The sequence below is a fragment of the Lissotriton helveticus genome, chromosome 9 (assembly GCF_964261635.1).
Source record: "Lissotriton helveticus chromosome 9, aLisHel1.1, whole genome shotgun sequence".
Taxonomy (NCBI): domain Eukaryota; kingdom Metazoa; phylum Chordata; class Amphibia; order Caudata; family Salamandridae; genus Lissotriton; species Lissotriton helveticus.
Window position 1 is genome coordinate 1,118,996,213 of NC_136070.1, and position 12,034 is coordinate 1,119,008,246.

A 12,034-nucleotide genomic window follows, 5' to 3' on the forward strand; every position below is an offset into this window, starting at 1 on the left:
GCCACCAATAAGGGCCGTGTGATGTGGCAGGGGCCGCCACGGCCAATCTCCATCTCCCTCCCAATGTCTGCCAGGCGCGCCAGCCACACTCAGTCCGTCACCGGGCCTCGCGAAAATCGAGGTCCCCGGTCTTCCTAGACTGCACAGGCCGCGCCCCCGTCTGCCACCTCCCGGGGGCCGCGGATCGTCTCTGCGCCTGTGGGCCCCCCGTATGCTGCTCTCTATGCGCTTATGGCCGGCGTGTAGGGGCATACATCAGAGGGCTGCCCTGCACCATCGTAGTCCGCACCCTCTGCAAGCCCGACCCGGCTGCCCTTCCCGGTGACCGCAGGGAGACTCCGATTCAGGAGGCAGTGATCCGGCTAGCAGGCGGGGACTCCAGGCACCCCAGGCCGCTCGTGGATCAGCACGTTTCCCTGCTGCTGCTGTGAGCCCCGGTTCACCAGCCGCGTCCCGAGGCGCCGCCACTCGCCGCCGGCCGGGAGTCCCCAAACTCGAGCTCCCCGGCTTCTGTGAGCCACGCAGGCCCCTCCACTGCCGGCCTCCGTTCCTTGGTCTCCGGATCTTCAAGACGGCCGAAAAACCAGTCGCGTGGGGTCCAGCCACAATCGGAGCAGTTGCCTCCCACAGGATGACTTTGGGATGGGGGGAACCAGGATAATTGTCCGGATAATCGGCCGGCGGGAACGGAGCTTACACAAGCTGCGTCCGCCATGCTGGCCATTTTTTTAAAGGTCTTTTTGTTCCTGGTCGTGAGTCTGTCCCAAGCATATACTGAAGGGTCCGCCATCAGGGGGAGCTTCAGGGCCTCGTCTCTCCGGTCTAGTTCTTCTCCCTCTGTGGTTTCGGTGTCGCTCCCAGGTTTCCTCACCGCAGGATATGTGGAGGGAAAGACACAGAACTTCCAGTCAGTCTTCAGTTTCTTTTCTAAATGCCCGGGGGGGGTGGGGGGGGGCAGGGATTGAGGGGATCACCAATGTTTCAGTGTAGCACACAACACGTTGCTATACAGTGGGTGTGAGGTCGGTGAGGAAAGGGTTTATGAGGAGGGGGAAAAAGAGTGTTTGGGAATGAATATTTACAATGGGGAAGGAAGGCACCAGATCACAGGCCGAGTTATTCTAGCAGGACGAGTTTCCCCGCCTTCCAACCCAGCCCGCCACTCTATGCCATACCTGCTAAAGTCACGCTCCTCCTGGAACGTGGTTCGGCGAATCGCGGGGTCGTTGGCCTCCAGGCTCTGCAACTCCATCAGTCGATATTCCTTTCTCCTCCCGGACTCTCGTCTCTCGTTCCTCGCCTCCAAACGCCACCCGATCTCCTCTCCACGCCAGAAACTCCTCTCCGGTGACATCACACGCCGACTCTTGGACTTCCTTGTTTTTAACAAATCCTATTGCGTTGACGTCAGCAGGGGGTGTCTCTTCTCCATATTCATATGCCCAGTTAAAGGAGCCTTCACCCAATTCGTCCTCCGATGATGAAAACAATGGGTGCCTGTCACTGCTCCACTCATTCTGAGGGGGATGAAGAGAAGGAGATGGGGTAGAGTCAACAACCCACCATTCCTTATCAGAGGAATCCACGTCCACCAGCCGAGTCTCTCGGTCACACCCAGATACCTTGCATACAGCGTATGCTGCACTGAGTCCTTCTGCCTCCATTCTCAGGCATCATCCATCTACAAATAGTTTATGATCTGGCTCTTTCAGGGGCTACTCTTTTATATCAGGGTGGGGCTTAGTACACATCTCAGTCACATCCAAGCAATCATGATCTACTTCAGCTTTCACTTCTTCACAACATGGATCTGGCAATAATGTGGCAGGGTTTACCATTGTACATCTAATCACAGTCACATTTTTTGCTCCAAGAATTACTCTTTCATACTTAGTTATCCGACTAGGGGTAAGATGCTGCATTTGAGTTCTTGTTAAAAGAATCTCGACTGAATGTGGGTCATAAACCTTAACTGGATGTCCCATCACGATTGACTCACTTTGCTCCAGACTCATACAGGTAGCAGCTACTGCTTTTAAGCAGCCAGGCAAACCTGAAGCCACAGGATCCAAAGTAGCAGACAAATATGTTACTGGTCGTCGACTTAGTCCATGCCTCTGGGTCAAAACTGAAAGCGCACAACTTTCTTTCTCGCAACAGAACAATGCAAATTCTTTTGTGTAATCAGGCATTCCTAAAGCAGGGGCCTTGCACAGACAATTTTGCAATTTCACAAATGCTTCCACACATTTATCATTCCAGACAATTGGATCCTTTGCTCTTTTCTGTGTCATCTGAATCAATGGCTTTGCTAGCAGGGAAAATCCTACAATCCACTGCTGACAGTACCCAACCACTCCGCTAAACATTCTTATCTCCCTTTGTGTCTGCGGCAACTGCATTTACTTGATTATTTTTATTCTCTCAGGGGGTCACTTTTCTCAATCCCGTTTCTATTTTGTGGCCCAAGTATCTGACTCCTGTCAGCCAAATGGTTCCGCAACGCAATTAAATCAGTAACACAATCTTCTCATGATTTTGATGCCACAGTTAAATCGTCGATATATTGTACAAGGACTGAATTTCTGGGCATAACTAATTTCTCTGGACACTTTTTCAGTATTTGATTAAAAATTGAGGGACTCTCTGTATACCCTTGAGGAATTCGGCACCATGCCAAGATACGGTCTTCAAATGTAAAAGAAAAAAGATACTGGCTGTCTGGATGCAAAGGAATAGAGAAAACGGCTTGGCATAAATCACTTACTGTAAACCAGCCTGCATTCCAGGGTATCTGATAAGGAATTACTGCTGGATTTGGCACTACAGGACAACAAGACACTACAATTTCATTGATTTTTCTCAAATTCTTTTAGATCCTGTATTTTTCGCTAGGCTTTTTAAGTCCTATTATAGGCGAATTACAAGGACTACTCATTATTTCATTTAAAATCCCCTGTTTAATCATACAGTCAATTTCTGAAGCCACTCCTGCTTTCATCTCTGGACTTATTTTGTATTGTCTGGTGTTGGGATAAACTATACCTTATTTCACTGTCACTTTCACTGGGTCTACAAGCAACATTAGCCCTATTTATTTTCCAGTGAAATCCCATACTTCTGGGTTCATGGTTGTTTTCAGTTCTTCTGGTAAATCATCTATCTCCCTATATCTACTCCCATCTCTGAAGCAAGGTCTGTCAATTTCTCATGAAACAATTTCGCATTTCTGGTTATACTCCTAAATATAAACAACAACTCTTCCTCATTGTAATGGTTCAATCTTTCTATTCCCACATTTCCAGCTATCATCTCTTCAAGCTCTACTTTCAGTTTGTAAATATCTAAAATCTTTGGGGGTGAGCTTTGCTTTTCTATTCCCTGTGCCCATCTCTCCAAATCTTCTGGAGTTACCGCTGTAGAACTTCTTGTTCATGATGGTACCACAGACCTTCTTTCTTTTGAACTACTGGGTGTAACTCTTTTTGGGGTTTCACTTACCAATTCTCTTATCGGTAGATCCATTAATGAAATGACTGAATCACACTCACTGGCTTGATCGTCAGATATTACAATCTCTTTTCTAGGATACTCAAGGGAGTTGTTACAGCTTGTGGTTTTGGGCAACTTATTTTATCTCCATATAATGGAATAACAGGACCTATAGTCACTGGTACAGTCAATGCTTCAGGGTTTAAATGTAATTGGACTATTTTCTATATTAATTGCTCTCTATTTTTACTTAGCGCTTCTTTTTCCCTATCTTGAAGCACCCTATTAACGGATGTATCATGTAAAATTTGTAAAATTAAGGGTGTTCCCATTACTGGTGCACTTGGGGTCCTTCTTGACACTTGCTCCCTGACTGCTCCTCAGCCATCAACACTGGGTGTAACCCTTCTGATACCATTGCTCTTCTCCATTTCTTCATCTGACCCTCGCATGACTCATGTGAATATCGAGAAAATTGTCCCATATATCTCCCACTCCTTTTTTCTCTTGTTCATTTTATCAGTCTCCCATTCTTCTAATGCCTCATACTGCGTTAGCATGGGTCTTGGATCCAAATCATTCATCGTCATTCTCAAATTCTGAGGAATTCTCCCATTAAATGTACCATTTTCAGGGAAAGCTAAAACACCATCACCCTTCGTGTACTCTATCCAATTCTCCATCCACACACAAGTATGATATCCTCTTTTCATCATCATAAATGAAGCAGGAGTTTTGGTGGTGGAATAGGAATTACCTTTCTAGTCAACACAGGCGTATCTTTCTTAAAGAAATTCTTCATTTTCTTTATTAATGACATTTTTCTATTTTCCCCATACATTCTAGATACTCGATGCAGAAAACAATAATCCGCCAATCCTCGAGCTTTTCTGACAGGGCGACTCACACCAAAAGGCAAATCAGAATCGAACATACAAACATTCGTCAACCAATCCTAAAGCAGCTTCTGTTCAATCACCCAATCAGTTTCCGGCTCACGCTTGTGGTCTGACCAATGCCAGTGCGACCCTTTTTGATGTCATCAGTTCTGCTCCTTACTACTGACCCCTCCTTACAATCTGCATCAGTCACACGGCCGCTGTTTCAACCTATCCCAGCGCTGCTCTCTGTGACGTCAGTGCAACTCTGGCAACTGACCCTCCCTTCACAAGGTAATACAAAAACTTATTTCTTTTACTTTTCTTTAATGAAATTCATTAGTAACAACATAAAAACATTCACTACTCTGCCTGTTCCGCTAAACAAAGGATAGAATTCTGACTTGTTCTGGAGTCTAAGAATTGCTCCTTTAGTGTTACCCTTATTACATGATATAAGACAAAAGTTTCATCAGCGAACCCTTTTTGCTACCATTCACACTCAACTTATATACGAAATAGTCCCTAATTTAACACTGCCAGCCCTGCGTAGCTTCTCAGTGCTATTCAAACGACTAACCTCACTGCAGTGTGGCTTCTGTCACCACCCGCTATTCATTCCCCGGGAATTTTCCAGACAACAGAAAAACAAGAGTTTAACTCTTTTTGTTAAACATAAATCAATAATCAATTATATCACCAAAATAGTCAATAATAACCATCCTCTGCTACCAGAAAACGAATCCAGCGGTGTACCAACAACAGATACTCCAATACCATATACTCACCTGGGCCCATAAACACACACTAAGTTCGGTAAAAACCGCTGAAGCCAAAGTTTATGTTTTCTTAAATTGAAGATTAGTTACCTCATATTCCTAACTAACCTTTCAATGATCAAAAAGTTATTTCCTCTGGTCAATGGACCATTAGTTGAACTAGTTGATGGTGAAATTACATAAATTAATCCCCTTAAAATGAAATGACCACAGACTCAGGAAAATTTTAAATCTTTATCTAAATTAATTTCATGTGAACCACTTTCAAATTACAGTACAGTCACCATCACCCATAGGAGAGAAGATTCAATTTAATCAATCATCAAACACATACTTTATACATTTGCAATGACTTATGCTCAGAAAGGAGAGGATAGAGAGAAAAGAACATCCACAAATTCATGAAATAAAAGTTAACTAGGTTGGTGTGAAGACCAACCCCCTGGCCAAAGGGCTGGTAAGGGTTCCCCGGGATAGATCAGGCGACAAAGGCTTCAGGACAGGATTCAAGATAGCATAGATGACTTCTCTAGCACCGACGCTTACGATGCACCCCTCTCTGACACTCTCTTCCTCCTCGAGATTCTTCTGCGATCTTCTTTCTAATTCAATTAACTTAAGATAAATGGTTCTGCATTCGATTCTTCATCAGCATATCTCGTTACTTTGACAGCATCCCGAGCCCTGCAGCATTCAGCAAATCTCCGTCTGACTAACTAACTAAGACTACCTCAAAGATATCCTTCGTAATTCATGTACCACCCATTAAAGTTTCAATATCGTAAAAATACTACTTCTGATTGGTCAGGCAAGGGGGGAAGATCATCACACCATGCTTACATATCACTCTTTTCAGTTAGCCCTTTGTTAGCAAACCCATCCCCTTAACTTTTATTCATATTTTATTTTCCCACTCGCATTCACATTACATCTGTTACAAATGGTTAATTTTAATATGTGGTCTTATTCATTCAGGTCTTGTACTGCCGGTTCTCAGGCTTCAGGCAGGCTGTTGCCTTGTTCTCTTTTTGACCCATTCAACATTCTTCCGGGCTAGGTTTCATTTGTCATGCATAAAAACCCATGTGACTCAGCTCACTCAGGACATACGTGAGAGGCCCAAATGCGCACTAGTGATAAAGTCAGAAAAACAGAAGTTACTCTCAAGAATAAATGGCTTCACTGTATACCACCCGTCCCTACTCTAACCCCGTTTACTCATTTATACTTTCCCCGCATTAGCATTAGTAAAATAGCTTGATTTAGTTTCAGCTAAGCAGGTGCTATGCACGCGCGTCTTCAAGACTCCATATTAGTATATTCTGCTCATGTGCAAGAATTTCCCTCCAAACGACAGCTCTTCAAACTGCGTAGATGCAGTTGACGCATGCGCCATAAAGATTTCCCATTTGCAGCCATTTTAGAAATTTGTTCGAGTTACTCTCATTAGTAAACACATATGTAAGCTTCTCGAACCCTCATTTTTATGTGATGCGCATTAGTTTTACACAATAGGAAATTAATAACATGTTAGGGAGTTAAATGAGAGGTTTGCATCCGAGCAAGTCTCTTTTCTACAAGTCCTTGCTCCATCACCCTGCCCCCAAATATTTTGGCAAATTATTTTTTAGGCCTGGAGACTGACTCCCTAAGTTCTAAAAGGACTGCTACCACATCTTTGTTGATCTTATCTTTAGATTTGTTGGCTCTTTGGATCCTTTGTTGTTGTGATATGACCATACATACGTTTTTAACCTTTATTTCTCAAAAACTATTCAATAGATTTACACCAAATCACAAAAAGCCACCTTTCTGCCAAATTTAGTGTAATTCCCTTCAGTCGTTATGGCTGTAGCTGTATTTAATTTTCCTCTGGAAAATTGAATTGACAAATTGCGGTTTGGACCCTGCCCCCTCCCACACTTATTCTTGGCCCCCTGCTTTCCAGGAAGAAGCTGAGGTGGATATCTTTTTGGAAAGTTTATATATATATATTACTAAGGAGGTTTGAAAACCTCAGAAACAATAATTATAAGTAATATTGATCTGTACCTTGGAATTCCAGGATTTTAATTACAGGGCCATTATGATGTATCCTCTAAGTATTCAGTCAGTAACCACAGAAGTATGTGTTTGAGCATCAACTTTCACAAGCTATTCTCATGTCGGCTAATTTTCACCCTTACATTTCTCCAGGATTCTGCTATTGAAATGTGTGTGAAGGGGATAACAAAGGGAGTGAGATGTTACCACTTTACTTGTATTCTGGATTCTGTCGTCATCTCCCTTTTTTACACTGTATTGGGAGTAGCCCATAATTCAGTTTAAAATGGCTCACTTAGGAACTCAAGGTCCTCGGTTCACATTCTACCTTCAGTACTGTTCAGAGTGCATGTCATTATGGACTGCTGCTATTTGTTGAGTACTTGGAAGACTTCATACTCTACATTTCAGACAGCAGCACAGGGCTCATAGGTGGAGCTGGGATGTGGGCAGTTTGGAAAATATGGACCTATAATGTGAGCAAAGCTCTCCTACCTGGTCCCCATGTTACGTACTGATATCCAATCACAGTTTGAGTTCAGTGAGGCCTTCAGATCCCTGAGACCCAGTCCCAGTGAGCCTGTTGCACTATTGTAACTATGCTCAGTGCTTAATATGAGCTGGTGGGGCCAACCAGCACTTAATTTCCCTTGCCGGATATTTCCAGAGACTATTGGAGGCAAAAACACTATGGCCCAGATGCATGAAAGGAAAATCTGGTCGCAAAGGGGCAGATTCTCAGAATCTGCCCCTTTGCGACCGGTATTTCTGCATTTGGGACGCATCATCCCAAATGCAAAAATCGTAATTTAAGGAATCTCTAAATTGAGATTCCTTAAATTGCGATTGCATTTAAGAAATCCCAAATTGAGATTCCTTAAGTGCAATGTAAAAAAATTAGCGATTTAGCTAATAGGGGGAGCAAATTACCATGAAGTTGAGCTTCATGGTAATTTGCAAAAACTTTGAAAAATGCACTTTTGTGCATTTTTCAAAGTTTCATGTTGCGCACACACATGCCCTTAGGGCATGTGTGTGCGCAACATATGTGCACAGATTAATTTCAGGGGTGCAACAGGGTGTCCTTTGGACACCCCTGCACCCTTGAAATTGCATTCCCAATTTGCGATTCGCTAATTGCTAATCGCAAATTGAGAATGTCTTCCCATTCATTCCTATGGGCCTCTAGGCCCAAAGGAATGAATGGGGAGGTATTCCTTAATTGCGACTCGCAATTTGCGAGTCGCAATTAAGAAATATTAAGAAATCGCAATTTTTTTGCGATTTCTTCATGCATAGCATTTTGCTATTCCTTATTAGCGAATCCTTATTTTTCGCTAATAAGGAATCGCAAAATGGATGCTTGATGCATCTGGGGGTTAGGGCCTTATTACAACTTCAGCGGTCTGACTGCCGGACCGCTGAAACCGCATCCACCACAAGACCGCAATGCCAGTGGTCTTGAGACCCCCCATTACAACTGGACCGCCAGGCTGTCGGTGTGCCGGCTGCGGTCTTGGCTGTCTGCATGCTTCGGCTCACTGAGTGAGCCTGATGTCAATGCAGCAGCCCAGCAGCTCCTGCATTGATGTGCCTGCGATGCATACACCATGTCGTGCATTCCTCACAGTGCACGCGAAACAGTGCAGGCATAAGGGTGCACAACATTTGCCCCAGCAGGGCCGGCTCTAGGCTCACGAAGGCCCTGAGCAGGGAGTGTAGGTAGGGGGCCCGAGGCCGCCAAATCCCTGCCAGGGGCCGCCATGCAAATATGTATCTAAGGATATATATTGGCGTGGCGGCCCCTGGGGTTTGGCGGCCCTGTGCAGGTGCACAGCTTGCACATGCCTTAGGCCGGCCCTGGCCCCAGTCACCTAACAAAAAGGGCAACGATGACCCCTACTTGCTGTTCCACCAGCTTTTTCATGGCAGCTTCTTCGCCATGAAAAGGATTGCATAAAGGCAAGTTGGAATATGGATGGCCGTGCCGGGCTCGGCATTGCCTCCATTCCTTTCTACTCTGAACACCGCCAGCAATGCAGGATCCAGGATCCTGGATTCTGGATCCTTGATTCTGGCGGTGCTGGTGGGGGTGTGGTGGGCTGGTGGCTGTCCAACCACCAGACATGTAATCAGGCAGTCGGACCACTTGGTTACAGCGGTCGGACATCCGGATTCAGCGGTCTCGAGACCGCCGAACTCGTAATAAGCCAATAAAACATGAAAGGAGGAGTAAGAGAAAGACAGAAAAACTGTCACCGAGGGACAAAGCAGGAACCTGCAAAAGTGAGATCAATGGGTACGGAGCGCTGAATTAAAGAGGCCTGGGATGGATTCACGGCTTCGCAACCTTGGTTCTCAGTGTGCTGACTTTTAATAGCGCCAGCTGGGAACTTCTAGGCACTGATTTGGGCACTGCCACTCATTACTTTTCAAATTAAGCAATGACTATGCTTCTGGTGACCTCTTGTTTCTACCTTAAAAAGCCTTTTTTTGAGTTTAGATGAAAACATTCTTATTACTTTCACTTTTCAAAGCAGTACATTGTTTTTATCCTTGCATGGCAAAACTTTTCCAGCACTTATTTCTGGGGCGTAAAACCTCCGCAGCACTTCAGAAGTACATTACATAAAGACATTTTAATGAATGCGTGAGTATCAATAAAGGCATCTTTCTAGCCGCCTGGAACTGTTTTACTGCATAAAGACAGTTTCTCAATTTTACATAAATTTGCTGCGTTTCTTTTCTTCTGTCTCAGACAAACATCAAATGGTTCTTCAAATACTGTTAAGCAGCACAAATAAACCATTCCTGTACCGATTCTATAATATGTAGCAGTTTCACTTCAAATTGGTTTGCAATTTTCAGGATGTTTGCTCAAAAAGATTAATAATGATAAAAGGACTTAAGAAGCGGAACAGAATGTTTTTTCGAGACCGCCACTTCCAGATCTAACTACAGGAGGCCCTTGCTGTGCTAGAATTCAAAGCCTGACATTATCTGCCCTATTGATCACTCTCGAATTATATTTCCTCTTTGCTGCCAATCACTGTCAGTTGCTGTCTCCGTGACCTTATTACGACTTAAGAAACACTGCTGCACAAGCCAGTCTCACTGACATTCAGCATTCAATTATCCAGACAGCACGTGTGATCACTTCAGTCTTACTACCGTACCTATGTTTTAAATCCCCATCGCAGAAGTGTAATTTACTTTCAGTGTATTTGTTTTATTCTGTTGTAAATTGGATCCCAGTTTCAGCATATTTACTTTCCAGGTTGCAATGATGTCTGGGTTCTACAGTGCTCGGGTTGAAAACCTTTTTGTAAAGTTTCAGCTGCCACACTTCTTGTTCATATTTTAATAATTAAATATTGTTAGATTCTGAGGTTTTCTACATTTCTCCAAGGTCAATGATGGATGAAGGAGCTTAAAAATGTTTGTCTACTAAAAGGAGCACTATACAACGTGTAGGTTAGTGTAGCAAAGTGGAGTTTTCTGATGTTCAACAGATAGTAATTGCTTTTTTCTGGAACGTATTTTTTACTGTACTGTGTTACAACACTGCCTGTCAGTGCATTGCGTGATCTAGGCGTAACATGGTGCACTTAAAACTGATTTCAACCAATTGGTGTGTTTAACTATCTTGTAAAACTCTGGTTCAGATAATTCCCCAGCGGCATAGGAATTAAATGTCATATGTGGGATATGATGTGTATTTTCATCAGCCTTAGAAAGGAAACGAATATATAGCTTCTAGGATCACTTCTGTACACGGGCTACCTGCAGTTTAAAAGCATTGCAGTGGTGCACGTAGTGCAAAAGTGTATTTCCCTTTTTAAATATGTTAATGTCACCCCTAAAATGTGTCTTGTAATTCCACAACAGTGGATGTTTGATATATAATAAAGTGTCACACTACTTAATTGATATAGTGTGCCCTCACAATGACTAAATATCCAAAAGTTGTTTTGACTGTGCAGGGTCAGCTACATTTTCCATAAACATGCATAGGTATAACTGGAATCCTTATTTGGAAGCTGTGTGTAGGAAAATAATAGAACAATAAATCAAAGTTATTATCCACCTGGTTTTCAAAATCAGACGTTTCGTAATATTAGAGGAAAAGTAATTTTATTAAAAAAAATACTTGGAGCTGCCTGTGCAATAACTCCACTTTACCACTCATCTCACCTCTAGATGCTCAATACTCATTCCTGACAGGGGTTAAGAACCATGCCCTCCAGGGGACTATGGTTTGTCTTCTGAGCCCGGGGGTTGGCAACAACTCACCACCTAACAGGGATTAGCCATATAGGCATAGGAATAGTTGGTAAAAAAAAGGTTAACTTTCACACTACCTGTTCTGACTTGGAGATGTTAAATGGGGCTGAAAGGGTCTACTCACATTTGTTCCCAGGAACCTTCTAGACTCTGGTTTGATCCCTGCAGGGAACATCAGTTCTTGGCCCTGACTGTGGGAGGAGACATCATCTACATATGGAAGCAGCTTAAGAAGTATCTGGGACCCTTCTGATGGAAGACAGGGTTAGCGATTTAGGGCTTCCAGAAATTGTTAGAGTTTAAGCCAAGAGCAAGTGCTGCAGAATGGCAAGGGCATAGGGTGAGAAAGGTGAGAAAAATCTACCAATCACTGGGTAGCCCACAGGATAAGATTACAATCTCACTACCACTCCTCAGAACATTCTTGGGCCTGGGAACACTCAATACCAGGAAGGCCCTGTTGGAAAAATTAAGGCTCAAGGGCCCCTGACTCTAACAAGGCTCAGCAGCCCACTGAGGACCGCACAGGAGCCTTGGGTGGAAACAGACCTGGTGCCG